The sequence below is a fragment of the Toxotes jaculatrix genome, chromosome 17, assembly GCF_017976425.1.
Source record: "Toxotes jaculatrix isolate fToxJac2 chromosome 17, fToxJac2.pri, whole genome shotgun sequence".
Lineage (NCBI taxonomy): Eukaryota > Metazoa > Chordata > Actinopteri > Toxotidae > Toxotes > Toxotes jaculatrix.
In genome coordinates, this window is record NC_054410.1 from 7,037,198 (window position 1) to 7,049,791 (window position 12,594).

At 40.2% G+C, this 12,594-nt stretch overlaps 1 protein-coding gene across 1 annotated transcript in view; it reads right to left on the minus strand.

The window, feature by feature from the left end:
* stag1a (stromal antigen 1a) overlaps positions 1 to 10,827 on the minus strand; it is a 37,029-nt gene extending 26,202 nt beyond the window's left edge. The window contains exon 1 of the mRNA XM_041061026.1: positions 10,677 to 10,827. The gene's annotated coding sequence lies outside the window, so the exon portion shown is untranslated. The remainder of the gene's footprint in view (positions 1 to 10,676) is intronic.
* Between the last annotated feature and the right edge of the window lie 1,767 nt (positions 10,828 to 12,594).

Sequence of the window (12,594 nt, forward strand, 5' to 3'; positions counted from 1 at the left end):
GCTTTAAATTCGATTGTGTGCACTTTATTGATCCCCACAAGCACAATATCAGCTACAACAGTGTTTAACTCAAGGCGCCTCAGTAGACTTGAGAGTTTACACATTAAAGACAGTACTCTCTCCTTCTGAAATCATCCTGCTGCCCAAACTGCTTTCTCATCCCTCCTCATCCTTGGCAAATATGTAGCACTGAATTTGTTTATGACCAGACGTGGGAAGCCTGAAGTGGAAAATGTGTCATTACTGATCTTTAAGTGTTTGAGCTACCAAGTGGGGAAAAAATAAGGATGTGCATGTTTGACCAGTTTCATGCACCAGAAACACAGGTGTAAAAATGAAAATTAATGATCCTGAACATGTGGTGTTGCACATACAGGTTCACTGACACACTCAGGACTTACTGGGACACTTGAATACATCTCCTTGGGCCTCATGGCAAAGGTGTCAAACCATCTGTTACCGTTATATGAGCACTGGAACTGAAATGATTTGTTGATTAAGACATTAGTCAATCGAAAGTAAATCAGTTCGCAAAAATTTTAATAACCCATCTAACTAATTTTATAAGCAAATGTGCCATGAATACACTGTTTCCAACTTTTCAGATATAAATATTTGTTGTTTCTTTTCTCATACGATAGTAAGCTGAATATATTTGAGAATACATGTGGTTTGGTAGGACAAAACAAGCAGTTTAATTTTAATTTTGGTCATGTGGGGACACTGGAAAGATCCAAATAATCACCCAAATTTTTTTAGCTCTGTTTTGGTCTCCACCAACTCTATCTGGCTCTTCAGCTGCTAAATGCACCACTATACCTGTGTATGTGTGATGTTAAGTTGCAGGCAGTAAAATTGAAATAACAGCCTGAAAGATTAAAACGTCTGTAAATGTGAGTGGAGTTTATACTCAAAAGTCACAACATGCAATATGAATTTCATGAAACGCCACCACAGAGAAAGAATAAAAATAATCAGCAAGCTCTCAAGCCTTTAAAATTCCCTTCACAAAGAACGGCCAATCAGAGCCTGACTTGTGAGGTTGAACCACAATCGATCCCTCTGGGCCACCACTACAAGCTGAACTACCAAAACAATAATTTTATCATTCAGCTTCCATACATACTGAGACCAAAAGAGCTCTGGCTTTATAATGTGGAACAGCCTGGAGGCCAACTGTGGCCGTCTGGTTTAACCAGATTATGATTATGTCACTCGGGAGATTACCCATCCGACACAGAAAAGTCACAGAGTCAGACACGTAGTCATGTTCCTACACATACGCAAACACACACACACACACATGCATGCACAGCCATCTGTTATTGCCACTGTACGCTTGTTCTCTGCAGCACACAAAGCCTGATCGTAGCAAAGAGGAGGGGAGGGGAAGGATGGTGTGTGAACTGCACAAACTGATAAGATCTCTGCTGAAAAAATAGATTTTTTCCCTATCTCCAGAGAACTACCTCTGTGAGTAAAGGATAAATAGATCATAAGAAAAAAAAAGGGCAAGGCTAAGGAAAGGCTTTAAAGAGAAGGATACGGCTGAGAAGAGGCAACGTTTCTCCCCCTCTCTATGCAATGGCTGCCTGCTTGGCTGCAGCTGACGCAAAATGGAGCCGCAAGAGTTGGGGGGCAAAAGTGAGGTGGGGGGGGGGGGGGGAGTGTGACAGCAGCACAGAGGGGAAGAGAGCAGCAGTAGAGGGAGGGAGTGGAAGAGAAAAAGACTCATTTGTTCTTCTCTCATCTGTCTGAGTTCCTTCTCTCACCTTGGCCCAGATTTTCAGCCTGCCTCATATTCACTTCTAATAGAGGGGCAGAAAGAGGGAGGATAGTGGAGGACGGGGCACACACACACACACCCACACACACTCACAGAAACACACACAGACTGACACACACCCCTTGCGGAGGCTATTAGTCCTCACACCCATTATTACTTCGTAATGATCTAGCGGCACGTTGAAGATTTCACTGGAGCGGGAGAAGCCTGCTAATCTGAGAAGGCAGATGTCAAAGCAAAAAAAAAAAAAGCTGTTATGTAGTCATAAAATACAGGCAGCTGAGGGGAATAATGACTGCCCAGATAAAGACTGAGGCTGAGGGAATCAGAAGAAGATGATGCTGAGCTTTGACTGAAGCAGATGGCTAATTTAAAACAGTGCTTCAAGCAAGTAGTGTATGCAAATCTCAGCCAGGTGACACAAATGGGAAGACAAAGAGAAGGAGGAAAATTCAAGTGTGTAATGTAGTAACAGGCACATTCAATAACATTTAAGAAGAACCTGTCCTGCTGAGGGACGCACAATAGCTTTGTCTACTGGGGGCTGTTTCGAGCATTTCTGACAACACAACAACAAACAGATCATTACTTCAGAGTGTAGCTGTTACAAATTCCATTAAACAATTAGTCAAATTATAGAAACCACGTCACTGATAACATTTTGATAACGGTTTCATAACTTATGCCATTAATAACAAGATAAACATGTTCTTCATAAAACATAAAACATTCATAAAACAAGTAAATTAAACCAAGTCCATGCATTACTATACATGGTTTCCAAACAAGGCTGGTTTCTAGTTACCTTGGCTGTAACTGTCAACAGCAGCAAACAGATTGTCTGATACTCTGCTGGACTGTTTGGTTTAAATGTGGATAATGCTGTTAAGATAATGTGCAGTCAGTAGGGAATAAGGAAGGAGGTTTATGGGTAAATAATCTGTTGGAGTCCGCCAGTGCGAGCAGGGAAACCCCTTAATCCCCTGCACACAGGCCAAAAGAGCAGATGGGGAAAACTAATGATGTCTCAGTGCAGAGAAGTGAACAAACCCAAAATGAATGTATCATCAGTACATCCAACCTGTCCCATCTCCACTTGTAGGATACCACAATGCAAACATGTACATTAGATAAAGTTTTGTTGCCAGAGCCCCCGCATGAAAAATCCAAGACATTTTCATTTTTTGTTTTCTAAAATATTTTTCCACATCTCCATTTTTTATGCAGAGACTTTTTTTGTGAGACTATCCATTTGTTCTGTACATGGTACAAACATTTTCATGATATTTGTTGCCAGTACCAATAAAGGTTTGGGAAAAAAAGTATTTACAGTCTCCAGACTACTTTCACTTTGGTGAAATTTCCGCCGTTTTGCGACCACTTCATTTCCACTCTGTACAGCTTCAGAACTGACTTGGCACAGGCCGATGAATCAATATTAAGTAAGAGTGTGTACAAATAGCACTGACCGCTGAGACGCACGCTGCCAGAGCTGATGCTGAGGATGTGGTATTTGCTGGTGCTTGAAGCCGGCTGTTAACCTTGCCCGTATAAATGACACCTAAAGGATTTGCGGGTCTGGTCTGGTGCCAAATTTAGATCTGGCTGCACTGAACATACATAAATCCAAATAATGAGCCTCCCAAGCCAAGGCGAGAATATACTTATCCCCCGAGCATCAACCCCTAGAGACCCTATGAGCTGGGTATCAATCTGTGCCTTTGAAACTGGAGGCAAACTTTAATGGCCCACAAAGAGATCAATAATGTATCATAACCTCTCTAAACTATTGAATGCACAACTGATACAACAGATACAATTCACATCTCTCAATCAATGTTTATGCAAATACAGAATTTTCATTTCACTGCCACACTGTTGGCCAATGCCCCAAATGAAATTCTTTCCACCTGGGAAATAAGAAACTAACCAATGTGCACCATTTGTTAAGGCTGCTTTTAGTTTGAATTCTCCAAACCACTGGAACAGACTGCCAAACGATCCGAAAGCTGCTGAAAGTTTTAGCCTGGCTTTTGATTAAAATGTAATTTAACCATTCCTATTCAATTTATTTTGTGTTAATGTTTTATTCCATCTGATCTATTTCAATTCTTTTTTCCCCTTCTATTTCACTGGTTTTGTATATTTTAGTGTTGTTCTATCATTTGCACAATCTTATCACACACTGTCAGCTTATCAGTCATCTGTAAAGCACTTCAAACAGTACTAATCTGTATGAAAGGTGCTATACAAATAATGGATTGAATATGCAACTTGAAACATGATGCAGTAACCAGAATTTTAACCCCAACAATTTAACATTTATAATATAAAACATTCAATAAATGGTTTCAGCACACTATAATCCAGGTGTAAGCATATGTAAAGACGGGCTTAAGCATTTATTCATGTGCAGTTATCAGCAATTACAACTCTTCAACTTACAACTGTGGTTTACAACATTATTTATTATGTGCTAAACTGTGTTTATATCTGTTTACAACTACATTATAGTGTCTGACCATCTTATAAATGCTAAATAAGGGGGGTTACTACCACAAATTTTCATGCAGGTAGCTTTCATTGTAAGCAACCTTACAAAAATCTGAATGTACAGAGACCTGCATCTGCCAATTCACACACAGGCTCACTGTTCATACCAACTTAAACTCTCCCCTGCATTCAGTGTGATTGAAGCGCTGGTGGCAGTCTTTTCTTTGAGCCGTCTGTCTGAGGCTCAGTCTTTAATAAGGTGTTCCAGTCTACAAAGCTCCGTGTTACAGCGCTGGTGTAAAAATGAACTGCTGTCAGTATCATCAGAGCAGACAATTCCAACACAGGTGGGCGCAGCATTTCCTAACTGTCAAAACAGCAGAAAGCAGATGACAAACAGCAAAACATCCATCCAAACATCCTGTAATGTACTGGGTAGTAAAGTGACAATAGTAAGTAATCAATTTCATCATATGAAACTGATTACAGAATATGAGCTACTCAATATATCCATCTTGCCTCTTTTCATGTTGGAAAAATACTTCCAGAAATAACATCACATTTCAGATGCAAGTGGGCCAATAACAGCAGTGATTTCATTTCTTTGTACAAACAGAAAAGTAAAGTGAGAAATGCCGCTGCTTTGGCATTTTAAGTGGATTGAACAAGGTGAACTGACACCACGGTAACACATTATCACAGACTGTGTTAACACTCACAGAATGACGGCGATCATGGCCTTGTTATTTCTGTGTTGTTTCCCTAGATTTACGTGTCATTGCTGGAGCTCGACTGTTACTGAAATCATACTGTGCGCCAAAAAACTAGATTTTTTTTAAATTATATGTTTTAAAATAAAAGGAAACCATTAAGTGGTTGAGATTTACCATGTGTTATAGGCTTCAAACTCTGCCCAGTCAATGGTAGCAAGTCATTTCCTGAGTATAAGTCTGGCATTTAAAACTGAGGTGATGCAAAATAAATATAGGGTGCAAAATGTACTCAAAAGTTTAATCTAACAAAATGTCCCTTTGAGTGTCTTAAATTATTTGTGTTAAGACATCAGTAGTGAGCTTGTGTTGTAGCAGGTCTACATATACCGCCACTACTTTAAACTCCAACAATCCATCACATTTTATGAGCTTATGTTTCAAATGTAAAACCTTCATCTGCAATGTGACCAAGTTACTAGAGCTGTCAAACAAAATTAGCTGTGTCACTGCCACAGTATTTCCCCTTGAAACGCAGTGAAATAAATGTCTGTGTTTTTACACGTGTAAATACTAAAATGCCAGAGACTGACTAATCAGTCTGTCACAATCATACATCAAATCAATTTTTTTTAAAAAACACAAAACAACAACAATAACACACACACACACACACAAAATAACTACATGCTGGGGAGAAGTTATACCAGGAACCAAGGTCACAATACTGAAACTTCAAATTGCACTAAAAGTTCAAGTATGTTCCTGTCAGATCCACAACGAGACAGCGTTATTCTTTATTTAGGCAGTGGGCTGAAAAGGAAAATCATTCTAACATTCTCAGCTCTTTATAAAGCGAGTAATAGTCGCTGCCAGTCAATAGCTTGGTTGCATCAGTAAACACACTTGTGCGTCAGCTGCAGGTAAAAGCAGCTTGCTCAGCCTAGCAACCACTGAGCCATGTACGAATACCAGGGAGAAATCACACACCTCCAAAACACACATACACACAGACACGTAAAGTGACGCACCTAGTCTTATTACTGCTCAGCCTGACAGCTGAATAGCATTATCAGACACACTCTGAGTACAGATTAAGCTTCCCTTATGGTACTGGAAATAGAGCTTCACATTATGTGACCTATCATTATGTCAACACCGAATTACTATGTAATCTGACAACTTACAATTTTCCTTTCCAATTATTTAGGAAATTTCCAACATACTCATAACCCCAGAGCTCAGCCAGCATGTATTACCACTCGAGTACAATCCCCTGTCCTGTGGTTTAGCAGAAAATCTTTTCTTTACTGATATGTGCATAAATGTCTACAGAGGAAAAGCTGTCAGTGCTGTGTAAACTCTTTGTAAATACTGAGCAGTGTAATTTTGCTTAAATGCAGAAAAACTGTGATTACCAAACGTTTTAAGTTTGTTGCATTTGCTGCCACTTTGCGAGTGAGCGGTTTGACTGAGGTGAAAATTGATTGTTAATAACTAGTGCATGGTTTATCATATGTTGCTCCAATCATAGCACAAGGGCTCGGTTTCCTGAGCAGCTCTATGAATATTGATATTACAGTGGCACCATTCAGACCACTGTATATTATTATTTTCTAAAGTGATGCTATTGCTATATGTCATAGCCCCAAATCAACACCTCTCACAGTTAACGCAATTTATCCCCTGGCCAACAGCTCTTGGCACTTTAGCACAACACTGTGCATGACATTTCCAACCAATCAATATTTAACTTAATGATGCCTGAGGTTTCTGCATAAATGTAATGGCTTAAAAAAAAGGGTCAGAACCAATACTTGACATCACCCTAATGTCTGTGTAATGAGGCTGCAAGCAATTCATGAAACTGTGAGAACTGTTTTGTATAACCCTGGACCAACCACAGCAACCACAGGCTCAACAGTCGTGCCATTTAAAAGATTTATCTACTGCCACAGGTCGGACCAAACCAGTGCAAAAGAGACTGTGCAACTTGATGATTCAGGTCAAGTTGGCATTTTCAGCTACTTCTGTGTTTATTATGCTTCTAATGGAAGTGTTGTCGTCTTTATTTTCTCTGTATAGTTGCTTCTTCACAAATATCATTCATCACCACTACCAGCATTACAGTCATGTAAACAAGTTCAGCTTGGCTTTACAGCAATCTCATTCCTGACTTGACCTAAGTTGCCCTGCCCAGAAGAGTGACAGTCTGCAGGTCTGACAACAGCAACGTAGCTAATTACACAACAGGAAACCACATCACAATGAAAGCCTTAAACCAGCCAGGGGTGACAAAACTGTTTTAGAGCATTAGGCATTATGCAGGATTGTTTGCATATACGGTAGAAAAGCATGCTGGAGAGCTTTCCTTTAAAAAAAAAAAAAAAAAAATTAAAAATATATATATAGCACCATTATTTCACTTAGAAAACCTAAGCATATGCACATGTAATTCTAGCATACATTCTAGTAAATGAATTACATGTATATATATATATGGATTTATAATAAATTATGTAAATACTTCAGGGATTGCAAGTATGTTAAATGCATTAAAAATATTGGGCTGAATGCACCAACATGTATCTGTCTGATTTTACTATTTATATAAACATAATTATAGAAAAAACTGTAATTTGGATTGGTCCTACACTGAGTGTAATTATCTGTAATCGCAGTACTTCTCCTCAGTTAGTTTCAATGCTTAAATAAACGCTGGCATTATTATCATCATGCAGAGTTAAACAGACTAATGAGGGCAGATGGCAGTAATATTTTTTCTTCCCTTTCCTTTGACTGTGCTTAAAACTGCCAACAGCTGGACAACAATATGAACAGGAAATATTCTTTCTATAGCCAACATCTTGAATCAAGATCACCGTGTAATAGGCTCAGACAAATGTCAAGCCCATTACATAATCTCCTGAGCTGTGTCATTATAAGCATATGGGTCTAACAAAAAGTACACTGCAGTTCAGAGCCTCTGGCCTAGGAACTATCAAATGGCACAATTCAACACAAAGTCCAGGTCTGCGCTTTCCAGTTTGATTCATGTTCTTAAGCAATACTTGATAACACAGTTGTGTTTAAAATAGTTAAGACATACAGCATCTTGCCATCACTCGGATCAATTTATAACCTAAATTTGCTTTGCAACAATCTACATTATGTGTGTATACTACTAATGAGTACAATAAAGTAATGTAATTCTCAGTTCTTCATATGCTGACTATGGGGCTGGCTGGTGTATAACTGAATATTTATCATTGTAAAGAAACATCTACAAACACAAATAAAAACCAGGTGGATATTTAGACTCTGTGGTCTTTTTTTTCCCCCCCAGGAATAAAGCCATTTAACAGTATTATTTCCAATGAGGATTTCTTTAATACAAGCCGCAACACAGAGCACTTCTGTTTGGCATCAGACTAACTGTGTACACATTCTTATTAATGTGGTTATATCTAAACCAACAATTTGGAACCCTAATAAACTGTGTCATGTTTGGTGTGACCACTGTAATTGTGTGTTTTAGTTAACCCATGTACGTCAGCGATGGACAATACTGTTGATGATTCCCTTGCTGGAAAAGTAAACAACCTCTGCAGAGCCTGACTGCATTCTGGAATCAAAACATGAGACCTGCCATGACTCGTCACATGGAGGAGGGGCAAAGGTCATAGTCTGCACGTGTGTGTCTTGTGTGAAGTGGGTGAGGATCTCAGATAACACTGTAACAGCTCAAGACAAATACAAAAAGATATTCTGGGTAGGGAGTGATCTCAAAAAAAAAAAAAGACCATTAGCATGCTAATAAATAAAAATAAAACAGAACCTGTTGAAAAAGTCATACCCAATAGTAGCTGCCCTATTGCCCTATTATCTTTGGAATCACTTGATAACCCCAAACCACACTACACATTTCATGTGTAATAAGGATATAAAAATAAACAGGCACTTCATGCCTGTTCAAGCTAAACTCAATATACATGCCAGGGGAAGAAAATTTGACAATTTATAATGCAAGACAATATAAAATTGTAAACAGTCAACGATTTTGCCATATACTGTGGTAGCTAAGCTTTTGCTGGCAATTGAGAATAATGTTGCAAATCAAAGACCAGTACTGCTTATGGCAATACTGAATTTTTATGTAATTTCTGCAACGGTGTTTAAGAATGAGTGAACAAAGTACTCAATTTGTGGGTCTGTATTTTTTTTTTTTTTTCAACATACCAAATCAGACTATTAGAGAATGCAAGATCCCACTGCATGATAACTGCACACAATATAATGTTTCCTCCCATGCATATATAAATAAGCTACATTTCACAAGTGTATTCAGAATATGCTCATAGAGATGCTAGTTTATTTAAAATCACCCAAAAGATTTGAACTTGTAGATAGCACTTGTTCATTATATAATTTCAGCAGCCATATATTTAAAAAAAGAACATCAACAGCACAGACGGAATAAAACTACTTCTGAAAACTCTGAACAAGGGCCATCCTAAATGTCATGAACAAATTAAATTCTCACAGTGTTTAAAATGTATTGCTAAACTTGTTCTGCAGGGTAAATGGAACATGATTTTGTGCAGTGTGAGGTGGAAACCGTGTATGATAATGGAACTCAAGTTGGCAGGCAAGCGGGCTGCAGATTGCAATCCAAGACAGGCTGGATGAGAAATCACATGGCCGACTGTAAACAAAGCAGTTATGCAACACTTTGAGATTCGTGCAAACTGCCAGGAGGCACTCTGACCCACTATCAACTGCCCCCTAACTACACAGAGGTCAGTGTGGGAGGGGAGCCAGAAGTGGAGTCCGTTAAAACCTGTAGGGCTGGCTGGTGGAGCCCATCCCCCCTAATGTGACTCATGTTTCCCCCGCTCAGTGTTGCCTGCTTCCCGCACAGAAGGGGGCGGGAAGGGGAAAGAAGCGCCATAATAATGTTGTTAAGCATGCACGAGTCCGTACACATCTCAAATGCATTCACGTGGTGTCATTCATTAAAGAAAAAAAAAAAATGCAAAAGCAACATGTTTATTAGCCGTGTACAAAAAAAGTCAGCACTACTCTGAAAACTTGAAGGCAAGAAGGAGCTGGGATGCTGATGTTGACACAGTTCAATGTCTCACAATGTAAATATCTGAGAGAAAAAAACCCAAAACTGCCATAGGCTGAGAACAACAAGAAGTCAACAGCAACGTGGCAAGTAGCGTTTGAGCTGGTGACAAACCTAAAGCAAAGAAAGCGCCGCACGGCAGGAGGGCAATACTGTACAATCATAATACGGCTGTGCAAATGAGGGAAGGTGATGCTCTGAATCCTGCCTTGCAAAGAGCAAGAAAACACGTCACACCGCATGGCTCTTTATTTGTTGACAAGCCAAACTCCGGCGCCGGCTGGAAATCGGTGGCAAAACAGGCCGGCGCTGCGGCAACCACTTGCCCTTCTGGCAAGTTGTCTTGCCGAAATTTCGGGGGGCTAGCTCGCAAGCTAACAGCTCCGGCTAGGCTATAATGTAACTGAGGAAGAGAGAGAAAGCACATTCACCTCCGTTAGCCGCTAGCGCCCATCCCCCAACCAACCAGTCTTCCCTGTCTGTGTCCACCATCTTTAATCTGTGCTCCGTCTCCCTTACCACCGCACAAAACACGACAAAAACACAAGACACTCACCTTTAACGACCATCGCCGAATCGATTATCACCTTCCGAAACAATAAATCGATTTTCGTTTTAATAGTGTGCGTTTTTTAATATTGAAAATTGGCCGTGCGAGCGGAACCGCGCCTTGAGAGAAGAGCAGCAATCCTAAACCGCCATCTGGTGGTATTTTCCTCTCTGTGATGCAGCGGGAGCGGCGCAGCCTCAGACCGAGACACAGCTGCCCCCTGGCGGACACACCGGGCCGCGGCGGACACGCGCCTCGGGGGGCGAGCATGGGAAGGGGAAGGGAGGGACCGCAACACCCCACTAACACAACACTCACGGGGACGCGCACAAGAGCAGAGAGACCAGACAACCCCCCCCCCCCCCCCCCCACACACACCCTTTTATTTTGACAAGACTGTCTATTAGAAGTAGCACTCTAAAAGCACTGTACAGGGTGTAAATAATAAACAACACATGGATATTTGCCTTTTGGGATGTTACACACATCACAACATACAACTATTGTGACTCAAAATACATCACAAAATCCTTATGTAATACCACAGGAGATTTAAACATACTTAAACATGATAGATACACTCAGTTACCAATCTATAGGTACACCTACACTAAAGCAGTCTAGTACAACAGACTTATAAATCCTGTGTTCATGAATGATTGTTAAATCATTATAATAATAATGCATTTCAAAATTTATGGTAATTTATGGTGGGTTTACTTTATGGTGTTGTGAAATATACTGCATTATTCAGAGAGGTGTTGCTGTCATTTAGCCTTCCCTCACCGATACAAACGGGGTGAGCAAAATATTAGAAACACCTGTCCGGATAACTGAAGAGGTGTACCTAACAGAATGGCAACTAGGTGTAAATTCTAGGACTGCAACAAACAACACATTCTCTTTGTCGATTAATCTGTGAATTACTATTCTTCTTAATCATTTAGATTATTGAATGTCAAAAAGTATTTTCAAAAAGTGCTTTTTCCCCAGAGATTCAAATAAAAATCTTCACGTCTTGCTTTGTCCGTCCAATGGTCCATAAAACCGCCCAGAATGTAATTGACATTACAGTGGAAAAGATGGAACCAGTAAATGTTTGGCAGCACATGTCTGCAAAGAGATATTAAGGATTTAGAGCATTTAGGATTTTAGAGTAATATTTCAAAAACTGACAACGTGAGCCAAACAATACAGCTATTCATCTTGAAAAGTATATGTCTGTGCATTCATGACCTTTGACCTGGGGCTGTGTTTGATGCTTTCTCTACCTCCATCTCTTAATCCTTTTCATCCTTGCCGCTCCACCTGAGATGGAGTAGGAAAGAGTTAGTGTGTGCACATGGCCAAACTCCTACACTGTTTGTCTCCATGAGGTCCCTGGGCTGAAGCTGGGCGCGCATAAACCCAATTACAGAGCATGGATGTACTCACATTACTCATTCCTGCTCACTATGGCCTGATAATGCCAGAAAAAGAGGAAGAGATAGACTGGGAAAGCACTGGCTTCAGTTAATTATATTAGAATCACTTGAGGGTCATTAAGTGGATATCAAATACTTGCATTACATGTGTGTGTGTGTGTGTGAGAGAGAGAGGGAGAGAGAGAGAGAGAGAGAGAGAGAGAGAGAGAGAGAAAGTGAGACAGACTAAGTGCAAAAACAAAAAGAAAGGCTGATAAAAATTCTTTTGTGTGTACCTTTTCTCCATTTTTTAATAGACAGGCCAGTGATGCGCGGACACACACACACACACACACACACACACACACACACACACACACACACACACACACACACACACACACACACACACACACACACAGACGTGCCGGGTGGTGTTTTATCTGACGGACGCATTGTTGTTTGCCATAGCAACAGCACGTCTTGCCCACAAAAGCTGCAGCCAGATCCAACCCCGCAGG